The sequence below is a fragment of the Rhodnius prolixus genome, unplaced genomic scaffold, assembly GCF_049639745.1.
Source record: "Rhodnius prolixus isolate KJV_2025 unplaced genomic scaffold, Rpr scaffold_6, whole genome shotgun sequence".
Taxonomy (NCBI): domain Eukaryota; kingdom Metazoa; phylum Arthropoda; class Insecta; order Hemiptera; family Reduviidae; genus Rhodnius; species Rhodnius prolixus.
In genome coordinates, this window is record NW_027411634.1 from 41370047 (window position 1) to 41395938 (window position 25892).

Below are 25892 nucleotides of genomic sequence, written 5' to 3' on the forward strand. Positions count from 1 at the left end.
ACTTCCTTATTAATCATTAAAGTTTTAGTTGCCCCACCCCATACTTTTTTTTTTTATTTATTTTTCTATAAAAATTTAATAAAGTGATGTTGGCAAACTTGCTCACTATAATCCTAGTTTTATTTTTATTTTAAAAGAACTTTTATAATACAGTGTTGTCTCTTTTTTTATCTGCAGAGGGAAATTTCTTTTTCCCCCTGTATACCATTGTAATCCATGGCTACACTGTAATATTGAATTTCTATTGATGTAGACAAGATTCAACAAAAGAGAATATTTTTATGTGACGTCTTTTGTTGTGTTCATTGTTATTGATAACCTTCCCCTTCTGCTTTTTTCGCTGTTATAATTAAATAAACATTTGAATTAATTCTAATAATTGCTTACAAATTTTAACTGAATTGAAATGTTGTTTGTTTCTCACTTTTTATGATATGTGTATATTATGTTTCAAATACAGGTCAAGGTGTTCTAGAAACTCCTCTTTTGGTTTATCATTTCATTGTCACCTGGTTTAAATTTTGTGTGTGTAAAACCATTTTCTATAACCTTCAGTGGATACTCTTTCTTTTTTTTTAAGTTGAAAGTGTTTATTAACGTGTTTGTAGTTATATTAATATATCTTCCTATTAAAATATTTCATTTCCTTTGACCTTGGTATGTGTTTATTTTTAAATTTTATGAAACATAATGTAATTAAATTTTTTTCCTTTAACAATGCTGTTGAAAATAGAGTATTATTAATATTTTCTGTAACTAAGACGAACAAAAATCAATAACCGAGAATAATATCAATTCATTTTAATTTATTCACAATTGGTCAGTGTCAACCAGAACGTTTTAAGAATAATGAAAACATTTCGACTGTTCTTGGACCCTGAAACTGTAATAATCTATCGACCAGGTTAGGAATCAGAAGAGCAAGAGGATTGATTGGACGTGTAACTGATGAGAACTTCAGGGCGACTGATGGTCACACAGTAGGGTTGCATCTATCTTGAGAGGCTCCCAGTTCTTCCGGTGAGAGTTTATGTCCGGTGTCCAGGCTAGCAAAGTCTGCCTTTTCTCCGACTGACTTGGAAGAACTAAGTGGTGAGGGCTTTGCCACACTTAGCTGGTGATGGACTTCTTTCAGGCATACAGATTTTGATTCGAGACTCCTTTTTTTTTTTTGCTGTATGACTCCTCCTCCAAGATTTAGATCCTTAAGAGGTATTTAGCCCAGAGTGTGCAGCTTCATTTACAGATTTACATGTGCTCGTTTCCAACAAAGTTTTTGACTTTAAAAGAGACAGTAACTAGGTCAGGTTTTTTTTTTTGTTATCTGTTCAATTAGAGGCAAAAACTTACTAGTTGCACTTCCGGCTGACCCTAAATTTGACCGAAACAAACCGGAAATGTTCTTTCTCAGGGCTTCCTCTTAGCGCAGTCCAAGTACCTACTTTTCCGGCAGTAGCCGCCTCTCCGCTACTGCTTTTCCCTACCGCTTTTCAGCATTTCCAGAGACTCTCGCATTTTGCACTACTACGATGAGTTGAAGTGGCTTTTTCCTGTCTATCGCCGCCTAGTATTTTTTGGCTTCTTTCCTTTTCCAAGTCATCCAGTCTCAAAGGCCATCCTATATTTTTCAACTCTTTAAGTTCCAAATTCTTGATCCATTCCCGTTATACCAGATCTCGCTCATCTGATCTCTATATTTCCTCACACCGTACCTCATCCTTTGACAAGTCCTTCCTAATACGTGCTACCTCTCTCTGGAACTCCTTGCTATCATCTGTCCGCCATGCTCCTACCCTATCTATCTTTAAATCCCGTCTATTCAGTTACCTCCTTTCTATTCAGCTTCCTCCAAAATTCTAATTGTTTTAATTTATTTCCCTAATTTCTGCTGTTATTTTTATTTTCACTTTTTGTAAATACTTATTTATTTATTTAGTTTCTGTTTAATCACCGGCCAAACTATTAAGACCTCTATTTGTACCTGTATTTATTCTTAGGGGACAATTGTCCCAGAATAATAAATTTCTTTTCTATTCTATTCTCCTTCAAAGTTTCAGTAAAACACACCAATTATTGCCCTAAACGAAAGTGCTGAACCAAATTAATTGGCTCAGAACTAACTAAGCGGAAGTTCACGCTGGGCCGGAAGTCAAGTGTTCTAGACAAAAAAAAATCCTGACGCCCACCCACACTTAGCGTCACAGAAAAATTAAATTAACGGTAAATTGAGGACCGGAAGAAAGATCGATCTAGTTTTTATCATCCTGGCTTGTCAATTATCAAGATGGACGACTGGGATACCTCCGCCCCCCACCGTAAATTACCGGACCAATGAGATAAGGGGGAGCCAATTTATCCTGCAGCACGCACACTGGACACTGTGGACACACACACACACACACACACACACACACTCACTGGTCTACCAGTTCCTGTTTATTCCTGCACAGTATTTACCTTTAGGAAGGTGGGGTTGTTTTGATAGGCCGAGCAACATCCAGGCCGCCTCCTGTTTTGGACTGTTCATTCACCCTCCCTTTCCAATCTATCTAGCTCCCCCTCTGTCTTCAGGCTTTAACCAACCACCTCCGTCGCTGGCAATTGGCTGTTTATTTAGTGCTAGAAGTGCCGTTGGAGGTTATCTCCACAAAACTGTTACCACATGTACATTTACACTAACAGAAAACTTAACAGGAAAATATTTATTTTGTACTTTCTTTGCTTAAGAGATGTTCTCTCCAAGTTGGCACACCTGATTGTGAACAGCTGACGTCGGACTGGGGCGCTTCACCTCTCCCATCCCCCCCGAGCGTCCTAAAATAAATTTTCCCGAAAGTAATGCTTCAAATAAAATTAACTCGTCGATCTACTAACTTCGGTTCAAGTAAACACAAAAGCCCAAAACATTTCCTGTAGAAGGGATATTTCTGGGGAAAAAAACTGAATATTAAAGTTTTGGCAACACTGCAATAATCTTCTTACTACGTCAAAACAATATTTAATCGAAATAAAAAAAGAATTTATCAAAGAAAAAAAATGCCGCTAACATATCACGCTCGGTAGTTGCACAGTGCTACCAACCGCATTGCACCATACTGGGCGCATATAGTAGTGGGTTTGAACTGGTAAAGGCTACATTACTTTGAACTTGAATAACCTTGAACCTTCTGGCTTCATTAAAAGAGCATCATTGAATGCATGCGTAGTAAGTTAATAAGCGCATAAAATGTACATAGAATGCACATGTACATGCAAACATACTTTAGTTTCGTCAGTTTCTGTAAATGTTAAGTGATGCTGATAAAGAATAAAATGGTTTGAACAATTGAAAGATCTCTTAATTCTCCAAGTTTGGAAGTGTGGCAATCGTATCCAATTATGACATCATACTGCAACGGAAACAGGACAACTTAGCCTCTGCCGGAAGTGGCCACATTATGGGCGGAATTCGCTTCAGTTTTTTCCCCAATTTTTTAAAACTTACCCGCGATTACCTGAGGGAATGACGGACTAAGAAGTTCTATGCTACGATCTAAGTGCCCCCCCCCCGTATCTGCATAGCTAACCCTAAGAAAAAACTGGACCACAAGGTTATGTTCGGGAACAATTTGGTAGAGAAGATCGAGTCACTCTATGAGCAGTGTTGCCAATCTGTCCTAACCCGGTTACATGAAAACAAAAATAAGGAGTTTGAACCGACAGCAGGGGAAGATTTGAAGTCCCTCATTTCGCGCCATGCGATTTCCTGTGTTTCTGGCGGGAAATTGAAAAATTTAGTTCAGATCTGTGCTAAATTAAAAGTTTCTTTATCATGGTACTGATGATGTGTAAATTTTCTGCAGGAGTTCGTTTAGAAAAGTTGCACTGATTTGAAATTGAAAAATCCAACTAGGCTACAGCCTACCTAAATGAAATATCCATGCTAAGCTACTGCTAATCAGAGAAAGCAATACTCAGTCCTAAATACGTGGTAATGGTTGTAGAAAGTGGCGAGTTAGACTGATGGTAATAACTGTGTCATGTTATATGTTAAGGTCGCACGTGATTAGCGGCGGTGAAATGTAAGGTGAAATCCCACCCGCTCAATCCGTCTGTCTAGAAGTAGGAAATTAGAAAAATGAAAGTATTGGTGTGTTTGTCAGTATGTAGGTCATAATTATCGATTGTCTGGTATTGCGATCGAGCTAAACTTCGAGTCTTCACCGGAAGTAACTGCTTTGAGATCCCCTGAGTCCGGAAGCGGAAATTGATAAATATCCCACAACCGGAAGTACCGTTTTAGTAAATAGAATTTTCATTATTTTGAGATCTCCTAGCAACGTATCCTACAAATTTAATTGAAACATCTTACAGTGATTGCAAAATATATTATTTTTAACAATTAGATTTGAAACATTTTCCCGGAAAATTGGTTTCGAGTTCCTCTAGGAGAGAGGGGATGAATGGATCCCCTCTTAAGTGCCATTTTTGTGTAATGTACGGCCCTATCTCTTGTGTACAGATGGGGAATGTTATATTCCTGTACAGATGGATAAGGTTATATTTCTGTACAGATGGGGAAGGTTATATTCCTGTACTGAGGGGGTAGGTTATATTCCTGTACTGATGGGGAAGGTTATATTCCTGTACAGATGGGGAAGGTTATATTCCTGTACTGATGGGGAAGGTTATATTTCTGTACAGATGGGGATGGTTATATTCCTGTACTAAGGAGGTAGGTTATATTCCTGTACTGATGGGGAAGGTTATATTCCTATACATATGGGGAAGGTTATATTCCTGTACAGATGGGGAAGGTTATATTCCTGCACTGATGGGAAGGCTATATTTTTGTACTGATGAGGAAGGTTATATTCCTTATTTAAATTCCAAGTTTAAAGGGAATTTCTTAACCGGAAGAACTCCATGGCTGAACTCCATTGTTCACTTTCTCGAACATAGTTACTTGGATTTTACGCTTACTTCGTATAAACTTACAAATTGTAAAATGAAACTGTGGAGTTAGAATCTTGTAAAAGATAAAATCCTATGAGTGTTCACACAGATTTTGTTTCTGTTTAAACAGGAACAACCTATTTAAACAAAAAAAAAAGTCCGAGTGATTGTGAAGAAGGTCTTGTAAAAAGTACCAATGAGACGCACTAATTTTAGGGCTAAGTTTGCCCTGTTCTTTGACTCTCTGTGACCTTTGACATCCTTGACTACAATTGCCTATTTTTTTGCCACACCCGACTTGATTCTCAATCAACGGAAGCATTTTTTAAATACTCAAAATACAAAAACATAAACACGGACAGGAATGTTTAACATAATAGCGTTCCGAAATTTATTAGAACGTTTTCGTAACCTTCAAAAGCTTGTTATACTTTACAAGTTATGCAAAGTACTAAACAAGGGCGCCCATATTTCTTTGGGATTCTCGTTTAGTTTATGTATATAAATATATCATAGATACAATCTGGCGGTGATGTCTAAAAGTAGCGAAACGAGACATAAAAATTGCACCATTAAATTGAAGATGAACTAGTTGAGAATGGCCAGCCAATCATAAAATTTGTTTATAAATAAATTTTAAGCCCCATTGCAAAATATTTTTTTTTGTGTTGGCGTTCTATTTTTCAGGAAATAGTTGATTCTTTAGACTGAAACTGTTTTATAATTCATTTTCTGCGCTTAGTTTTATAGTTTTTTTTTTTTTTCTAAAACATAAAAACTTTAAAGTTAATATTAGAGCTACTGAATAGTTTAATTAGTACTTAAAAGCTATTATTACTGTTGATTTCTTGTCTCCACCAATCAGAGTTACGGCATGCCATATCCTTGTACTATTATTGGCGCTTTTTAGAACTGTTGGTCTCTGTCCAGTGGTATATAGTGTCTAATTTGATCTGTTGTAAAAAAATATTTTTATCTCTGTCCGGGGCCCAGCTGTGCGATAATACCCAGCAGCTTTGTTAGCCCCCCTGGGGTTTTCTGGACATACCCAGGTAAGGTTTTTTTAGGGTTTTCCTAAAATTGTGTGATAGAATGGTACAAAAAGTTCGTCCTTCTTGACTGCGCCCTCGAACTATTAAATTAAGTTGTATTTTTGGAGGCCGTCGTTTTTGCCTAAGAATTTATCTACTTAATGCATCTTGACAGTTTAAATATTCATAAATTTTTGTGAAATCGCTAAAAATCGAGCCCATCATTACAAAAAAAAATTTAGCGTTACAAGTTCATAATTTCAGTGCTCTACTCGCTAAATTTGTAAGTTTTCCATTGTTACATTAATCATACAAACAAAAATAATGGGCTAATCTTTACAATAGCTCCCCAGAGGCGTGGCCTGTTTTTTTTAGGGTGTGGGTAGTGCAGAGCACCTACCGGGGAAAAATTGAAACTACTGCCCGCCAAGTAGTACTGTGGCGGATGGTGCGAATTTTGTAGCGGTTTTTTGTAGCGCGCATGCGCAGTACACATACTGCATAGCATGTGCTTCCTGTTCAATGTATTAATAGTTCCCGCGAGTGCTCTCTTTGTGACCGGAGGTGCGGTTTTTTTGTAACTGTATGAGTATGAGCGTTCTAAATTTGCGGTTTTTTTTTAAATTAAAGGATGGCTGTAGTGTGAGTGAGGATGGGGTAATGAATGTTGTAAAATTTTGTATGGATGTTGGTTTGATCAGTAGGAGATATGTATGTCCGAAGTGTGGATGTGAGATGAAAATGGAAAAAAAAAATAATGTGATTGATAAGTGTGTATGGAGGTGCCGAGGCGATTCGACCCCTGATCATGATGTAAGGAGAAGTGTGCGAAAGGGTTCTTGGTTTGAATGTAGCAAATTAAGTATGATTGATATATTACTGATGACGGAGTTTTTTGTGTATAAGAGGACGCAGAGTGATGTGTGCTTTGAATTGGGTTTGAGTGAACGTTGTGTGTGTGACTGGCGGAGTTTTTTCTGGAGGGAGTTCGAGAGATATATCCTCCTCAGGAAAGGGACTCCACGGACTAAGGTAAGTTTCTTTTGTGTTGTTCTGTGTAATTAGTGTAATGAATCTTGTGACAAAAATTAAAAAATTGAGGGTGATTAGGTAGGTTAGGAGGGGGTCTGGGGGCGAAGCCCCCCATTAAGAAATAAATAAAGAATTCGAAGTTATTCTGATTCGGTGCTACCATATAACCCGCTAGATTTAAGTGTGAATATAAAATAAATAAATAGTTTTATATTTATATTTGAATATGGCGGGTTCTATAGTAACAGCGAATCAGAATCACTTCGAATTAGGCCACGCCTCTGGGGAGCTATTGTAAAGATTTACCAAATAATGTAACATTATAAATTTATTAGATTGATTAAATTCAGTTATAAATTTTTTTAGTAATTAATAATTTTTTAAATGTTACAAAAAAAATTAGGGCAACACTGTTCTGTAACCTAAAAGTAACACATAAAATTAGGGCAACACTGTTCTGTAACCTAAAAGTAAACCTTCTCACATACTGTGGCCCAGTATTTTTCTAAAAACTTGCTAGAGTTAAATCAATAACATTCACATAATTGTAGTTTGGAGAAAGTTATGTCATTTAGTTTTTCGTTTATTGCATTTCTCTTTTCAAAATAAGTGAATAATGTTCGTATTCTTTTGGAAATTTCTCTTTGGATAATAACTTAAAATGAGTAAGTAAAACATTTAAGCATTTAGTGAACTTAGAGGCCTTGTCACCAAGTCAACAATATCTTTTTTGGAGATTTTTAATTGTTTTACTAAATTCATAACCAGTTTTCGTATTTTTTTGTTACGGGAAATACATGTTTTTTTTTAAGGTCGCCTAAACTCGACAAAAACAAATTTGTGTTTTACAAATTGGGGCTTTTTGTGTACTTGCGTTTTGCGATGGTTTTTTCGTGTTCAGTATAACTCAAGAACAGTAAATTGTAGCATTTTAAATTTATACATTAATCGGTACGATTTAGTAATAAATTCATCTAGATTAGAGCCGCTGAATTGGATCGGATTTTTTTTAGGTTTATTGTGATTTTTTGTAGAGTTCTATTTGCTCTCTCTGTACTATCTCCTCAACAAAAACTTACAGTTTAAAATGTTAAGTATAAGGGTTGATTAAACGCCAAAAGGTACACAAATCAGCAAGTACCCAGCTTCATTAATTCATTAATATTTACGTAATTTTACTGCATTAATATTCATTAATATTTTTTAGAATTTATTAGATGTCACAGACCCATATGCTGGCCATTTTCGTCTACAAAATATATGTTCAAGTAGCACTGTAGATTGACTGTAATATCTAATTATTTATAATAATCAAACTACTAATTACAGGTTAAAAAGAAAAACGTTATAAAAAATTAAAAATAACTGTGTGTTATTTGTGCTCACGAATATTTCGGTAAGACGAATTCAAGACATAGCCAACTCTAACTTTGTATTTTTCTACTTTAACATGCATGTACGTATATATGATTTATCATAATTATAAGAAAAAAATATTATAAATGAAGTGGCCAGCATAAGGGTCTGTGACATCTAATAAATTCTAACAAATATTATTGAATATTAATGCAGTAAAATTACGTAAATATTAATGAATTAATGAAGCTGGGTACTTGCTGATTTGTGTACCTTTTGGCGTTTAATCAACCCTTATACTTAACATTTTAAACTGTAAGTTTTTGTTAAGGAGATTTTTGTACCTTTTGGATAGATTTTCCTTTTTTGTCTATTTTGCAAAGTTACATATCTGCTTTTCAGTACTTCCTTTTAAGAGAAGTAAGAAAAATAAACTGCGATTGCAGTACTGCTAGGCGAAGAGGCAAAGATTTTTTAATCGAACGACAATTCATTGATTTAAATCGGTTCACTCATTGATAATTTAAACGACTGCAGAATTTCCTCTTAGTAGGTGCAAGAGCTTGATGGCACTTCACAGCCAAGTAGAGGAGCTTTAACCACTTCTTCTTGCTAAATTTTATCAAAATCGGACTAAGCGTTATAGAAATATTGGTAATAATAGTTTTAGAAAGGGCCTTACTTGGGTGAGGCGAACTCCCCTCCTTATGAGGCACGGTGCCGAGACTTTTAAAGTGCAAATCTGTACAAAATTTCGATTCGAATGACACTTCATTCATGACAATCGGTTCTCGTGTCGATAATTTGAAACGATTGCTATACTTTCCCTTAACAAGTGTAAGAGCTGATCGCCGCTTTAATTTTACGTAGAGGAGCCCTAACTCTATCATCCTACCAAATTTTTTCAAAATCGGGCCAAGATTTACAGAGTAATTAGTAACAATAATTTTGGAGGGGGCCTTACATAAAGGGGGCTAACTCCTCTCCTATTCGATGCACAGCGTCGAGACCCCCAAAAGGCACATCTACATAAAATTCCGAATTGAATGACACCTCATTCATGAAAATCGGTTCACGCGTTTAGGCGCTACGTTGTTTACAAAAAAGGTAACAAGAAGAAGAAGAACAAGAACATTTCTTGAAAAAGCCGTTTTTGCTCATTTTCGGCAACTTTTTTCTCGAAACCTATAAGATCTGGGTTGTTGCAAAAAAATTACAGTTATAAAGGAGGATTTGCTCTATATTTTAAAGAAAATTTGGGAATTTTATCTTTTATAGAAAAAGAGAAAAAAAATTGTCAAAGTTGGGCGTTTTTCAACGTTACAGCTTTTTCTGTGCAGCTTCTGACGATCAACCCTTATACAACTGTCCTACCGAAGAAGTATTTAAGTAGAGAAGTATTTGAATCGTGCGGAGTTTTCACGTAAGGAAATTTTCTTTTTTAAGTTCTCCTGATTCAGAAGCTCAGTATGCAGTTCAGTATTACCCAGGGTGCAGTTCAGTATTACCCAGGGTGCAGTTCAGTATTATCCAGGATGCAGTTCAGTAAAATGTTCGCACATTGTTGATTGTTTCTCACATTTTTGGAATGTGAAGAAAATTGATTTTAGAACCCTTGTGTGCACTCCAGATTTGTTTCAAAGAATCTATGTGAAGTTCAGGAACAGTTTTGTTGATTTTCCGGCCGAAAATCTCCCTCCCCCCAATCTTGCCTGAGTATTTCCTCTAATATGGACCACACTGGATGGTCGGTAGATTACTTCCTGTGTTTTATCAAAGCTTCAACAATACTGGTGACCTAATTTCTTTTGTTTGGAAATTGTCTGTGGTGGGGGGAGAGAATTAAGGGGGATCCATTTCCACCGGAAAATTGGGAAAATGTGGACAAAAGTAAATAGCAGGTTAATTAGGCCAGCTCGTAATTGCTAACCGTACTCCCGGGGGGTGGGGGGCAACTTCCGGAAGTTTTCACAGGAAGTGATTTCTACCAGTTGGAGATTTCCATCGGGTGTTGTATTGATACTTCTTGGTTCTACGTTTAGGAACTAGGCTTACTTCGTTGCTTGGCCTCACCAACGAGTGTTTCTGTCGCTCTTATCTCGATTGAAGGCTTTGGCTCGTCATCGTCTGGCTCTCATTTCACATCAATTCGAGCCATCTTAGGGGCGCCCTTATTTCTCTCACCCTGGCTAGCTGTACATCCTGGGTCCCTTATGGTAATATTCGTGTTCTGCTTCAGCCAATGGAGCCCGCAGTGCTTGGCCCAATTTCCCTCCAAAAAAGCTCCTTTCCCGCACTGAAAAATGGAGATACACAGAACATTCACCAGTTTTCCTGCGTCAAAACCCCAATTTCCCTTGTCTACGTCACAGGTCGACTAATTATCTAACTTCCTGTGATTTTCCATACACAGAGAACTTAAAACAGATATTTCCGTCCCGAAAAGCTACACGATTCTAAGACTTTCTAAAAGAAAACAAAATTAATAACAGCAATAAAAATAACTATGAATTAATTAAAAGCTATATAAATAATGAATATGTAGTAATTTATCAGATCGATTGTTGTAACTTCATGTCTGCAATCACTAAAATTCCCTTCGCTATTATAAAATTTGTCGATTTCTATCTTATACGTGAATTTCTTTTCTCGTTTTGTGCCCCATACCCCCACCAATCATGTAGCGCCACATTATCGATTCTTATTTTGTATTTATTGGTGTCATTTAAATGATAATGTTCAAGGTCGTAGTTTGTCATTCTGTACATGTAATATTTTATCTTCGTCCTTCTGCTTGCTCTATAAATAAACAATTAGCATAATAAAAATGGCTGATTATTTAAAACAATATGAAACCATATCCGGTGTACCCATCATATTTACTTTCACTTGATATCCGGTAGAGTAAAGTGTTGGGTTCCTGCTAATTTTTCCATTTTGAGCTTCTATGACGTGATTATTAAAAAGTGTTATCATTATTTAGTATGAACCAATTATGACGTCCAAAATACGTAATAAATCGCAGAGATTCAACTTGGATGTTTCGCATATGTTCCACCAGCGGAAGTTTGGATCAAAATTGGTCGACCGGAAGTTCCACTTAATTGCATCCATAATAGTCTATTTCCTGTTATGATTTTCTTTAAACTTGGTGATCTAATTGAATGAAATGTTAATTTGGTTTCCGCTCTCTCATAATACTGTCGCCTCCATCAACGTCATCTTCTTCCATTGGCGCTAAGATCCTAAAAGCATCTGGGTCTCCAGATACGTCACCGCTCATCACCCATCTCTCTCGCTCTTGTGTCGTCTCCTTTTATCCGGCCGGCTCTTTTCTCCTTTCAGTTTAAATGTTGAGTGTATTAGCTAGAGAAAACCGTGTGTCTGACTGTCCGCTTAACAATTTCCACAAATTGGTGAAAATGGTTGCGTATTTAAAAAACGGTTCTAAACTTAAGTAAGTTCATTGGAGTGGCTGGCAAAAGAAAAGCTATGTCGATTTTCCTCCGTGTGTCCAGTCCAGGCCACACTCTTCCTTTATGTACGAAGGACCTAGTAAATAGTAACAAGCTTTTTCACTAGATGTAGCTTCACATGTATTCCTCTGTGGACTGTTGCTGCAGTAAACCTTCTTGTTACCTTCTAACCATGGCTAGTTTGCAAGGGTATATATAGATATATACGCCGTTGTCGTGTGACCTCCTCCTCCTGAAAGGTTTATACAACTTTGGCGTAGATAACCGTACGGCAACCTTCCCCATGACTACGTGACATGTTTATAAAAGAGGCAGTGGCCAACTACTCTGCAGTAGCAATGGAGTCGGGCCGTTTACTGCTTCGTCGAATATATTTCTCTGTAGTCTCTTTTGGTAAAACTTTCCTTCTCCGTTTCCGCTTCCCCCTCTCACTCTCTTTGGCAGCAAATAAAATCTGAGGTGCACACTCACAGGACATTCACTTATTACTATCCTCCTTACTATATTCCGAAGTTAGGGGTGGATGGTGGTCTAGTAGTTAAGAGCGTGGCTTTGTAAGTGGGAGATCCCCAGTTCGCATCCCGAAAAAAATTGTTTTGTAGTAAAGTGCCTCCCACGATTTCCTTTAGACATCGTTTGCCTAATTCATGTTGAGCAATAGCGTATTTAAATGAGTTTTGTAGGGTTTTTTTGTTTTGTTTTAAAGGCATTTCTGTGAGGTGATTGGTTTAAGATTTCGAGACCCAGGAGGAAGTCGTGTGAGTGGTCACACCTCGCACACTTTCCGAGAAGCTCCTTTTCATCATCATCAGCCCGTGGCAAAAAAAAAAAAAAATCAAGACCCAAAAATCTGCCAGCATCTAATAAATTCTTTCCCCAAACAGGAGTAAAAGAAATGATAAAGATTGTAGGAAATAACTAAGGCTGTGACGTCATTGGTAAATCCCAATATGGGTGATTTCCTTTTACAAATGGAATAACCAATACTAAAAAACAATACTTTCACTTTGCAAACAATATGGCTGGAGCAGAAGAAGTTATGATCTGGTTACCCAATCAGGTATTAGCCCTACTGTTTAGACTATGTGTGTGGTGTATCTTGATTAGACGCTTGGACCCAGCAGCAGTGCTGCCAACCTTTCATCATTTTTGATTATACAAGAGAAAATTGTGTGTGTGCGGCGCCACTTCTTTTCCATTGTGATGCGCGCGTATGCGTACATGGACATGGGGCGTGGTGGGTATGTTGAAAGTTAGGATGTAAAGTTCAATCATTTTATTATCTTGCTGATAAAATCAAGTCCAACTTTATTGGCTCAGCTTTATCATTATATTCTGCTCTTCTGCTTCGCCCCCCGCCGCCATATTGCCAGTCGGATATTGACGTCTGAACAGCCAATGAAGTTATTTTTCATACCCCCTCCCCTTGAACACCCATTCCATTCTCAAGGTATATTCAATTTCACTCCGACAATCTAGCGGTAAATATTTGCGGATCTTACTTTCTAAGTTAAACCTTGGCTTCAACAATGGGCTCTCTCTAACATGGTGAAATATTAAATTTTTTACTATTACAATGCAAGAAAACGTCGTAAAACAGTGGCGTTAAACACTCACACATCTTAATACTATTCCCAAGATTCTATGAAATTTAATTAAAAAAAAAAAAAAAATTGGTCTAAAAATATTTATTCCAAATACAGGGTAAAACTCCATTGCATTTTAACGAAAAAATAAAAAAAATAAGACAATAATCAATCTAAGCATAATTGACCTTAAGGTCGGTCATCTTAATCGAACACAGATAAAGAGGTATTTGGCAGAATTTTTGGCGAATTCATGAAGATATTCACCGTGTTCTAAATGTGTAACACTAGCGCCCCAATTGGTGACAGCAATAAATTAAAATCCAACAAATTGTTGTGGGCTTTTAACAGATCAGTATGAGAATTTTTCTTGCCTAATATCTTCTGAATTGTGATTTGGGGGGGGGGGGTCACGTAGATTATTCTTATTCTAGTTTCAGTAGTTAGAATAGTTCAATTACCATTTATTATTATTTTTTTATTAACAGTACAACCTTTCATACTTGTATTGCCATCTTATTGCGTCAAGTATACAATGTTAGTACTTTTAAATCATAAAGTAATAATACGTACAGACAGACAGGTTGTAATTTTGAGAAGAGTGTATTAGGTTGCGCTAAACGTGTATCAAACAGGATCAAACAGGTTTCTGTAAAATGGCCGAAGAGGGGGGGCCACTCGCAGCTAGACTGGCCGACCACAACTTCAAAGTGGCCGTTGATTTCTCTCTTCAAACTGCATTAATATTTATTCACTTTTTTTTAATTTAATTGCTAATGAATTTTTAAATAGCATTTTTTTATAGTTTTCATGAATAATGTTAAAAAATTAATGAATGCAAATTAAACTGCAATGAATGAAAAATTAATAAATTAAATTTTATCAAGACTTCTTTTCACTTTTTTTTTTTTACTTTCTACTCGCAGCAGGAAGTAGAATGATGACGTCACATTTCCGAAATTAAATTTTCACCGGAAACAGCCCGTTTGAGGTCCCCTGAGTCAGGTTATACCAATGAAACCTCCTCTATAACCTGCAGCACAAAAATCCTTTAAACCTCAACACGATTTCCCTTAAAAGAAAAGCGCATAACATCTTCTAGATCTCGTAACTTTTATTTGGAACATTTTCCCGGAGGGAAATCCCTTCTTAAGGCGCGTTCTAGGGGCGTTGTGGGGGATTTTTTTTTTTACATTTATTTATTTATTTGCAACTGTACAAAGTATACATCTAGTACAAAGAAACATTTGATTTGAGCCACAGAACTAGGGCTCAGTGCCACAACCAGGATAACGGGATGAGAGAAACCAGCCAGCGCTGGAACTTTCTAGGAACTTATTTAGGGTTTAGGAAGCAATGAGGGTCAAGTGGCCAGCGCCGCGTTTTAAGAGTGACGTGGAGGATTATCAGGATCGAGACGATATGGATAGTGATTGAGCCAGAGGATTTGGGGGGTGATCACAGAGAGTTTGCTGTGGAAATTTCAGGAATCATTTACATACGGAATATTTTGATCATGATGAAGACTGGTGCGGTTGGAGACACATAGAATGGTGTGTTAACGATTCAGCGGAAGACTGCAAAGATTGGATAGGTTGGATGTTGGACGGTTTTAGCGGAGCCCCACAATTCTCTGCTCCATATGTCCCATATTGGTCGTAAATAGTGTTTTGTAAAGTGTAAATTTGTTTTGTACGTTCAACAGAGGATTTCGGTCCAAGGAGTCTCCTTAAGTAGTCCGTAACTTCTGTTCAGTTCTTGTCCTTTTAAGTCTTTTGTGACGGGTTCCAGGTTAGACGGCTGTCTAGGTAGAGCCCTAGATAAAACGAACCTGTGTGGAAGTAGGTAGGTCAGTATTGTTAATAGTTAGTGGACGGGCAGGTCTGTCTACGTAATGTGACTGTCACCTGTATACATTTGGTAGTGTTAAGTTTAATCCTCCATGTTCTGCACACCAAGCTTCTATGAGCTCAAGGTGGTGGAGGATTTAGTTTCCGTTTAAAGGATATCCTTTAGTGGTATGCTCCCTATCATATTACCGAGGAAATGTGAACTTGATGTCGTAAATTTTTTGTACTTCCTGGAGGTTTTTCTAAGCAAAAATCGATATTGGGATTTTTTTTTTTTTACACATACTATCATCATTCCTTACAGAGCCCAAAAATTTGTTTCTTGTTTCTGTACATAAACAAAAACATTGTTCTGTTTAAGGCCCAGAACCAATTTGTTGGATTTTAATTTATTGCTGTCACCAATTGGGGCGCTAGTGTTACACATTTAGAACACGGTGAATATCTTCATGAAATCGCCAAAAATTCTGCCAAATATCTCTTATCTTGTGTTTATTACCAACTACCGATTACAATACTTCTCTCTGCCAAGTGACCAGGCAGACAAAGATAGAAAATATTTTCCCGTTTCCTGATACACGTAGTTTTTAGAAGAATGAAGTGTGATTCAGAGATTCATTATCTTATCAAACACTCGGGTGGTTACGTTTATCTAACCGGAACATGACGAAACGTTGGAAGTTCACGCGGCATACATTATTACTCATTGAAACGTAAATTAGAACAAAAAAAAAGTTTATAATAGACGACATTATTCATTACTTAGTAATTATAGAGGCAGTGGGTAAAAAGAAAAGAAAAGGAACCAGTCTTGTGTATAACTGTTCACTTCCTGCTATATAACCACAACATTACCTTACCCTATATAACTTATTAACTCTGCGCGTACGCAAAGAAAAAAATTTTTTTTTTTTTTCCTCATTTTTATTTATTCGGAAATGCCATTTCAGTGAATGTAATAATTACATAATTTATGTAAGACGGTTTTCAAAAACAGATTTTATTCTTCTGTAAAGAATATAATTTTATAAATAAATTAATACAAAACATTAATAAATACAGTCATAAATAATTAAAACAATAAAATAGCTGTAAATAATAATTAAATTACTAGTTTTATTTCACCGTCGTTAAACACTATGAAAAACTGTGTAACGTAAACACTCTCAAATGACGCTAAACCTTCGTAGACTATAACCTAACATTCAGGCTGTGTGGCGTTGTCGTCGTCAGCCCCCTCTGATGGCAGTTTTACATGTATTATGTATTTATAAAGAATAAATGAGTAACCGCAGTGATCCCAAATTTGAATTCAATTGGATTACCGCAAATGCCATTTTAATGAATAGATGTTTGAAGTTTTTAGCATTTTTTTTTTTTGAAATTAGTTCCTTTAAAGAGCGACCCTGTACATACCCTGCGGCTATCCCTACTCATCCCCCAAACTGTAATCACAACCTACTCTCATGATACACAACAAACTTAAGCTTTACCAAAACACCACTTCCAGCTACACGGACTCACTTCCGGACTTTAAAAAAAAAAAATTGTGGTTTAAAGATTATAAGACTTCCTACTCTTCTCAGGATGGGATTGATTAACCTGGAACTCCAGTGCGGACTGTGAAGTCATCAAGAGGAAAAAACGTCTTTCATAACCTGTTTGACTACTTAGCACTAGTACGCCCTCTTTAACTAATTGGTAAGTTCCTTTTTCTTGTACACAGGGAGAGAGACCTTACGACTTCAGGGAAAGGTTTTGTGTAAAACATTTTTCATGTTCAGATGAGCAGAAAACGTCTATTTCCGGTGATAACTCTACGTCGAAAGGTCCAGACGTTCGCCATATTTTTCCCTTTCAAGGCAAAAGATAGTAACGTTCAAAAGGGAGTAGAGTGGAAAACACAATGGATTGCTAATGAGCTGGCAGTTTATTAAAGATGGAAATAAGTAAAAGCTAGAGACGCATTGGGGGGCAGAGAATAGGGCCCAAAATACCCGAGAGTTGCTCGTGCGATGAGTGCAAAATGAAAACTGTCAAAACAGGAGATAAACTGGCCGAGTGGGGGCGTCGCACAGGTCGACCAACTCTGCAGTGTGCCGCCTCCGCTGTGCCTCCATTAGAATCACACTATTGGTTTCTATCATGAGCTCCACAGGCCGCTAGCTGCCGTCACATTTGACAGACTTTGCTATCATTATAATGGATTGGCGGCGTCCGCCACAATGTGTGCCAACAAACAAACAATACGACGTCAATTTTAGCGTCAGAATCACACAAGCACACTACCTTGGTCCTGTACGGCGATTTGCACATTAATTCTCGTTAATAAATCCATTCACGGCACACCTGATTTTATTAGAACATTTCCAGTTCAATTTATCGCACTCTGCCAGCTATAATTTTTGAAAGCCATTATTGCTTTCAAGTGGGCCGCCACGGTAGCCGAGCGGTTAAGATACTAGACCCGCAATGCTAAGGTGTATTGTTGGTTTAGTGGTAGTGGGTTCGATTCCCGGGGTCTTAGGTCTTGGATTTTATTTAATGGTTAATATGAGAAATTTATAGTAAAGTATGTTAGGCGGTTATAGGCTAGACCCGCAAAACTAAGATGTATTGCGGTACTAGTCTAGGCCTAGGATTTTATTTAATGATTAACATGAGAAATTTATAGTAAAGTATGTTAGGCGGTTATAGGCTAGACTAGACCCGCAACGCTAAGATGTATTGCGGTACTAGTCTAGGCCTAGGATTTTATTTAATGGTTAATATGAGAAATTTATAGTAAAGTATGTTAGGCGGTTAGAGGCTCGACCCGCATAGCTAAGATGTATTGCGGTACTAGTCTAGGTCTAGGATTTTATTTAATGGTTAACATGAGAAATTTATAGTAAAGTATGTTAGGCGGTTAGAGGCTAGACCCGCTAAGCTAAGATGTATTGCGGTACTAGACTAGGCTTTGGATTTTATTTAATTGTTAATATGAGAAATTTATAGTAAAGTATGTTAGGCGGTTATAGGCTAGACTAGACCCGCAACGCTAAGATGTATTGCGGTACTAGTCTAGGCCTAGGATTTTATTTAATGGTTAATATGAGAAATTTATAGTAAAGTATGTTAGGCGGTTAGAGGCTCGACCCGCATAGCTAAGATGTATTGCGGTACTAGTCTAGGTCTAGGATTTTATTTAATGGTTAACATGAGAAATTTATAGTTAAGTATGTCAGGCGGTTATAGGCTAGACCCGCAAAGCTAAGATGTTTTGCGGTACTAGACTAGGCCTAGGATTTTATTTAATGGTTAATATGAGAAATTTATAGTAAAGTATGTTAGGGGGTTATAGGCTAGACCCGCAAAGCTAAGATGTATTGCGGTACTAGTCTAGGCCTTGGATTTTATTTAATGGTTAATATGAGAAATTTATAGTAAAGTATGTTAGGCGGTTATAGGCTAGACCCGCAAAGCTAAGATGTATTGCGGTACTAGTCTAGGCCTTGGATTTTATTTAATGGTTAATATGAGAAATTTATAGTAAAGTATTGTAAAGTTTTTCTAAAAACTTTACTTACACAACTAATGCCTGCCACTAGTTATTAAATATGTGGGTTTGATTAAATAATAAAACTCGCTAAAGTTGTAAGTAATAACCTGATTTATTAACACATTACCTTTACTCACATTAACATTTACTATCAACTAACGCTATTCATTACAGTCACCATTTACAACAGTCACAACAGTCTACTGTTACTTATTCACTACGTAACGCCACAAAACTGTTCCACGACTGACCCCTGGTCCACACTGCACCGAATTGCGCTAGACTCAACCGCACTAGCAAAGCTCTACTCACGAACTGATTACCTGCCCAACTGGCTAACACTGAAGCACTCCGTAACACTGACTCTCCAAGACTAACTCATAAACTTGACTAATAACTATCAACTCTAATAACTCCTTAAAACTTGCTTAAAAACTTGATTCAAAACTCTTCTTAAAAACTCGATTAAAAACTGACTTCTCCAGCTGTGTCGGCCTCCTTTTAACTGCGTGCCTCCCTCCAACTGGGACTGCCCTCCTCCAACTCTCTGAGCATAAGTTTCCACGCCCTCCTGACGTTCATTGGCTGGAGAAAACATACTGCCACCACCTCAGCTGTGAGCCGCCTCCTCCCATTCTCCGTCTCTCTCCAACTCCGTCTGTCTCACTCTCACCTGTCAATCACCGGCTGGGAAACACATATGCCACCACCCCAACTGAGGCCTTTCTCTTAGCTGGCTTTTACACAGAGGTGGACCGCTACGGCTAAGGTCACTAAACTTGAACAATCTGGCCCTTTCCTTTCTAGTTCAGGTAGAGACGGCCCTTTTGTCTACACTGTGGTGGCCTGTTACCGACTTTGGTCGCTTAACCCCTAGTACAATCTAGGCCTTTCTTTTCTCCTCAGGTAGTGACTGGCCCTTTTGTTTACACAGTGGTGGCCTGTTACCGACTTTGGCCGCTCAACCCCTAGAACAATCTAGGCCTTTCTTCTCGCCCAGGTCAACTTCGTTACAGTATGTTAGGCGGTTATAGGCTAGACCCGCAATGCTAAGATGTATTGCGGTACTAGACTAGGCTTTGGATTTTTATTTGATGGTTAATATGAGAAATTTATAGTAAAGTATGTTAGGCGGTTATAGACTAGACCCGCAAAGCTAAGATGTATTGTGGTACTAGACTAGGCCTTGGATTTTTATTTGATGGTTAATATGAGAAATTTATAGTAAAGTTCCGCACGACGGTTGGAAGCAATATGTCTGTGCCACTCTAAATGGAATTTCCAGAATGATTCGATTTTTAAAAGACCAAAGGAAAGTAGGATTTTCAAATGTGATGTGGCCCGCGTGAATCTTGCACTGTAACACCAATTGGCCCGTGCCTTTAAATTGAGTTTGACACCCCCCCAGATCCTAAGGATAGATAACCTAAGCTGGGGAAAAACATTTAGCACGAATCGATTAGAGACAATTTTAATATTTACAGCCACAAAAGCATCGTTAAAAGCTGAAATGCCTTTTAATTCGGCGTAATTTATAATTTAAAAAAAAAAAACGTTGGTACTCTTTTTACCAAATTGCTAATGACGTCGATTCCGCAGTGTCTTACTTCCGGTTGAGCGATATAACAATATTCAAAGTTTTGAGTTTTCTGAAACTTTTTTTTCTGGAGGGGGGAGATATCTGTCACACACACACACACATCGAGTATCTCTACTTTTATTCGAACCCAAGACCACCTGGATATATTCAAGGCGGAAACGTGCGGAAAAGATCGCTGTCACTGCTGAAGTAAAAAAAACTGAATAGTGGAGAGATTTAAATTAAAACTACTCACACTTAACATGGCCGAATAGCTCACGCAAACCCCCCTACCTTTCTTTTGCTAGAATATTAAGGGCCTTGCGGGATCAATACACTTGGCAGAACCGTGGTGTCTGGTACGAACTGGTCTGGGGCCATATTAATGCAGTATGATATACTGGAGTCGCGTTACAAGATGTCGGAGGGGGGGAAGCCTCCTCCACTCTCTCTCTCTCTCTCTTTCCTTCCGTAAACTATCGATACATGCCCTTCCGGTTGCTGCGAGCGGACGAAGTGCAAAAGATGCTGTAAGGCAAAATCTGATGAGTGATTCGATTCATTATTTTTATTTAAATAAAAAAAAACAAACTTTTCAAGAGCGAATTATAAAATCGTTGCGCAAAAAAAAAATAAAATGCATTAATACAGGAAATGGTGCAGTAAATTGACTACATCATTTCCTGTTCTAGCTTACGTAGGTGGGTGCAGAAACGTATTCAGAAGATTATGTAAACCATTCTAATATTCCCAATCGATTGTTGTTACATTCACCGCCTTAATAATGCAGGAAATCTAATTAATGCATTTTTTTTTATAATTATTTAATGCAGCAAAAAAAAGAAAAATAAATAAAGTAGATTTTATCCTGCACAGCTTGTTTTTATAGTTTCATGATCTATTTCGGATTTACATCCATCCTCAGAGGTTGATTTGTCAGTAAGCTGTGTGAAAATAATGATCGATACTCTGTACGAGGATTAGCTGGAGCTGGGTTAGCGTGTATACTGGATAACAACTCGGAGATCATGAGATCGAATCCAGCTACTAGCCCTAGGATTTTTTTTTTCTCTTTCTAGAATCTTCTTATGGTGATGATGTAAAGAGAGAACACTCGTCCGCAGGCCAGCAGTACTACTGGGAAAAGCTCCGGGTGCCAAAAACCTCAGATATTGACCGCGTCTTAAATTAAAAAAAAAAAAAAAAAAAATTAACGTGTGGCTGTGTCATGGACACGGCCGTGTGACGTACGTGAATACGTTTACGTAACGGATTATATTTTTTATCCTAAAATATTTTTATTTATGTATTTAGGATGAAACAATGTGTCTTCATAATCGACGATCGAACACAATCTACGCCTTTGCAGTCTGTTGTCGATGTATAAGCGATTTCATCATCCACTTGCATAATTTCAACCGCCCCAGCTGCAGATGTACTGACACCGTCGTTGATCCGCTCGGCCGCATTCATTCTTTTACGTTCCTAGGCACAGCTTGACTCGGTCATATGGTGTTTTATTATTATGTACCATTCAGATTGTTCTTGAGAAGCCCTTTCCAACCGTATACCGATCTCCTGTATTTGGTTTTGGCTTTTTGACGCGTATAGGGCCGACATTATATATTTTTGATAATATTTTTTTATTCTAACACCTTATTATATTCAATGTCACTATTTTACACTAATGTTTTATATGCAATCGATAGATTGTGACGACAGCTGACGATTAAAACTTAAACGAACATCGTAGCTTCTCCGAGTCAAAAGTAACTACTAATTGCAAATCTCGATATGCAGCAAAATGATCTCAAAATGGCGGCGCTTCCCCCTCCACCGCGCGCGATGCGTCACAGCCCTCGCTTATCGTAATAAATTCTTTGATCCTTTGGCTATCCAGTGGTCTAATTTAATTTTGGATGTAGACGATAGATTCGAAACTATAATGCAAAACTGTATCCCCCGATTTTGTTATCATTAGTTTTTTGGATTGCCTCCATATGATAGCAAATTTAAAGACGTAAAAAATAGTAGAAAGTCGTGTCAGTGGTTGAAAACCAAAAAAAAAAAAAAATCTGTCGATCGTCCTGCTATTTCCGGTAAAAAGTCAATTCAATCAAGTTAGCCGCAATTGTCATACTTCCTATTTAGAGGAGAGGAAATGAAAGTTAAAATGGCGTCACGTTAAGATGGTCACGGCCACCAGCACTGCAGTCCCCAAATAACTTCTTCTCTTCTTCTTCAGTTGGTCTTCCGTTTTTACGACGGCAATTTTAAAAAGACCACCCTGAGATGGTGTTTATCAAAGACAAGCGTAGGACCTGCTTGCACGGCTGGCTGGCGATACAAAACTAAGAAATAAAATCCCACGCCCTACAAAATTGTGAAAAGACAGAAAAATATTTCTAGACGAACAAAAGAGTTGTAAATTATGAAGAAACCGATGAGATGAACTGAAAGTGTGGCCAATCCAAATTGAAGAACTCGGGGACAATAATACAATAAATGAAAGTAAAGAAATGTTTTGTGCGATGATGGACAGACAAACTGGAGCACGCTCTGTAGACTGACAGTGAAAGTAGAACCGCTAGGACCAGCCGTTCCAAGTACGGCACTGACCTACTAGAGCGTGCTGACGAAGGCGCATGACTGCAGCTCTCGTTCGCCGTCTCTCTCTCTCTCTCTCTTCAAGAAGTAGAAGTCGTTTTTGTTTTATAAATCAACAGACAGCGGAATGACCCTGGATAGCTCGGGTTATCCTCTTCTGCGTGGGTCGGAAATGTGACCTCTTCATTTACTATCCGAATTCTTAGTTTCTCCTTTTAAAAAACAAGACCCCCAATACAGCAGGAGCTCGTCCTACATGAAGAAGAAGAAGATGAACACAAGTTCCATGATAGCCATACTCACCATATTTCAATATTTTACAGATTTATGAATACCTCACGATACATTCAAATGAAGTAAAGTATGTAGCAAGACACCTCTTTTATCAATGGCGCCAAGATACGATAAAATTGATCGATAATAAGAAAGAAGTCTTTTGTTTTGGACGCCATTATGAATAATACGTATAGAATATGGCGCCATTATTAGTGTTGAGACTTCAACATACAGCTGATATATTAGTTAGATAATGTAACAATGCCAGGAGGTTATGCTACCTCTCCAGCTGGTTCTCCACTCGTCATTGCTCACAATACAATAATAAAAATAAAAACTGCAATGAAAAAGAAAGAAAAATGCTCAAACTCCTTACACACCTATTCCCCTGTCTACTTTATAACAGTACTGCAACCTTCCCCCATCTTTTTTTTTTTGTACTATACAAAAACTTTGGACGCACATACAGGATACAAGACGGACAGATAGCGTAGACTAACACGTGTCATCGGTGTTGCCATGGCGATAACTCGGCAACCATTACTGTTTTATTGTTATTCAAGAACACCGTTTTGTTGTAGGTTATAAATGATTTACCTAGATGTTTGACAAGTCAGTTTCATCTTCTGTAAGTATGTCAGTCCAGTACTATATCATGTTATTTTTGCGGAGAAACTATAGTTTCCAATAATTCTGACAAAGTAAGATTAAGTTGCGAACAAAGTTCACCTCATGCTGATTTATAGTACTCACATTTTGCAAAAAATAATTATCTATTATTATTTTTTAATTCGATCGCTGCAAATAGAAATGTATAAATTGCACTCTCGGAAGTAGTAGCTACAGGAAATTATGTGACTGTTCTCCATCTGATTTTGTTTGACTCATTCGGCCTGAAAACTTCGTATTTCCGGCTTTAAGATCGATATCAATTTGAGTCGATCGCATTTACTAGTAATTGCCCATTTTTTTCAGGCGAGCTTTATGTCCAACTACCAATTAGGTGTCGCGTGGACTTCAGGTAAGATACTGGGCCTCATCTTCAGTAGATAAAGGGTTAACGAGGGAGGAAATTGTGTGTACGATATTTTGCCTCGATCTTCCCTAAGTGCTGTTTTCTTTATAGCCATTGTTTCTATTTTCATTTCATTTCAGTTGATCGTGGGCCACAAAACAATTTCCTCGGGGTGGGGCCACTAGTTTGACGCCCCCTGATCTAGATGGATTCCTTCCATGGCTGCCCCTTCCCAAAGGCGCCAAATGGGCGTACTATACGGTGATACGGTGCAGGCGACTTTGCAGGCAATCGTGTGCACAGTATCGGTTCCAGGAAGTGGGTATCCGATGTCGGTTGTTGCAGCAAACATTCCATTCTGTTTCCTTGTATCATCTCTGTGGGGATTTCAATTCCTCACTAACTCTTGCCCTACTGAATACTGAAGCTTCGGTAGGTTGTTCTTCTGGCTTCTTTCAGCTAAACGGTCCGTCATCTCTTCGCATTCAGGGAGCCCAAACCCGGATATTTCAGAAAATGAAACTGATAATCTGATAAGTCTGTCTTGATTTCGAAGCCTTCTCTAACTTACAGTAGAGTAAGTTAGAATTTCGAGAATAATTGCGCCAAAATGTCGTGTGATCATGTTTCAACAAGAAAAAAAACAAACGAGAAATTATTAAAATGTCGTAACTTGGTATTTATCCTGTGTATAAACAATGTGTTAGTGTGTTAAGTTTGTATTTGTCAACTAATAAATAATTAGATTCGTGGTAGTGTTTGGTCAGAGTCGACCGTTTTTTTGGCCAGCGACCAAAAAATTTGTAACGGTATATATAGGAGGACTTGCCTCAGTTCTGCCAACCTATGTTCGTAGATTCTTAAAAGATCATCATCCCCTCTTTTTAAACTTTCTTATTCTTGCTTTACCCCCACTCCAATCATATATATCCTTCCCATCCCCTAGCACATTCTTAATAACTTGGCATTTCGTGAAGTTTATGTGTTCTATTTAGGGGGGACGACATTCCACGATGAAGTTTCTTAATAAAGTGCATTCCATCTAGAAATACCTCCCTTCCTTCCCAGGCACTTGTTATTGCTGGCAAGAATTAGGTTGGTAGTAATGGAGAAGCTGAAAATCAGCTGAAGATAATTTTTTTTCTACTACTATTTACTGGGGAGACTGTTTAGGATGAACAGATACGTAGTTTAGCTGGAAAAGGGATTTTCTTTTTATCTGCTCGGATTCTTCTAAGGCTGCCCTGCAGTAGGTCCTGGAATTGTCCAGCAGACTGGAGGAAATAAGTTTCACCGATGTACTTCTAGTCTGGTTGCCCAGGTCATGTGGATAGTCTATAGTAGAGGTTGGCCAAACTGGCTGTTGGTCTTTGAACACATGTGTGGCTAGTTTTCACTCCAGTCCTGGTCAATCTATTGAACTAGGGGAGCAGAGTGCCAACCTTAAGGAATAAATTAGTTCTTGGTGCCAAGCTAACAGTTATCCCCAATGCTCCCCAGAGAGTGTACATCCTGTTTCAACGTGAAATAACTTGCCCAGGTTCACCAGGGAAGCCTAAGAATTAATGGAGGGACTGTTAGATTGGGAAAGCCAGTCCCCTGTTAAGG

At 37.8% G+C, this 25892-nt stretch overlaps 1 protein-coding gene across 9 annotated transcripts in view; it reads left to right on the forward strand.

Moving 5' to 3' along the window:
* Mgat2 (alpha-1,6-mannosyl-glycoprotein 2-beta-N-acetylglucosaminyltransferase) overlaps positions 1–25892 on the forward strand; it is a 160407-nt gene that overhangs the window by 30453 nt on the left and 104062 nt on the right. Inside the window, exon 3 of one of the 9 annotated variants that reach the window (XM_074140509.1) lies at positions 16853–16967. The exons of the other annotated variants lie outside the window; for them this stretch is intronic. The gene's annotated coding sequence lies outside the window, so the exon portion shown is untranslated. The remainder of the gene's footprint in view (positions 1–16852; positions 16968–25892) is intronic. 9 annotated transcript variants of the gene reach the window in all.